Here is an 854-nt window from a genome sequence, read left to right as displayed (position 1 = left end):
TTGACAAAAGGGCCCTTATGGCGGATTTTAAATTGATCTTAATAATGGCAAATATCAACCTGTGAGTGCTTTGTTAAACAATCATTGTTTCTAAAAGTTTCATGGTAACTTTTTGCATCCTGTGGAGTAATTTTATGATAAATGGGGCTCAGGAAGTTGGATTTCTTAGGCTAGAAAGACAAATTTCACTACCCGCCATAAGGTACCTTTTGTCAATTATGGTCACATATGCATAAAATCATCAAAAAATTTACAAAGAAATAAAGCTGCCATACATTAAAGTGCTGTACAAAATACAAATTATTTAAAGAGGAGGACATTACAATTTATACAGTATAGACCTACCATCTTCATCATAATTGCTCATGGTGTCATCAATCCTGTTAGAAAACTCTAGCAGAAGGTTCCAAGTGTCTTTGGTTATTGCCAGCTCTTTTATAATGAGACTGAGAGAGGGAGAGAGAGAGAGAGATGAAATGTAACCTTTACATGTAATTACAAGTATTGTTTACTCTTAAAAATTCACACCACAAGTCCAAAAATTTGAAGCGACCAGTAAAAATAAGATTCCAGTAGGCAATGGCCATCTCAAGATCTGTAGAGAAATAAAAAGCACAAAAGATTTTAATCAATTCATACAAGATACATGTACACTAAATTACACATGTACATGTACTCTCAAATTTTAGTAGGATCACTTGCAAAATTCCTCCATCAACACGTGTACATTGAAATCATTGTGTGGTAAGTTTAGCAAACATGATCCTACATGTACATGTACATGTATAATAGTATGTCACTAGCCTAGTCCTTTCTACCCTGGATTTTTGGCAAAATTAAACGTAAACTGGTAG

The 854-nt window shown here is 33.8% G+C and overlaps 1 long non-coding RNA gene across 1 annotated transcript in view; it reads right to left on the bottom strand.

Annotated features, from left to right (window-relative positions):
• LOC109589438 (uncharacterized) overlaps positions 1–635 on the bottom strand; it is a 2,381-nt gene extending 1,746 nt beyond the window's left edge. Inside the window, exons 1-2 of the long non-coding RNA XR_002188700.1 lie at positions 513–635; positions 346–446 (exon numbers count right to left, since the gene is read on the bottom strand). This is a non-coding gene — a long non-coding RNA (uncharacterized LOC109589438). The remainder of the gene's footprint in view (positions 1–345; positions 447–512) is intronic.
• Between the last annotated feature and the right edge of the window lie 219 nt (positions 636–854).

Source organism: Amphimedon queenslandica, unplaced genomic scaffold (assembly GCF_000090795.2).
Source record: "Amphimedon queenslandica unplaced genomic scaffold, v1.1 AMPQUscaffold_11319, whole genome shotgun sequence".
Lineage (NCBI taxonomy): Eukaryota > Metazoa > Porifera > Demospongiae > Haplosclerida > Niphatidae > Amphimedon > Amphimedon queenslandica.
This window is presented reverse-complemented; position numbering and strand designations above follow the sequence as displayed.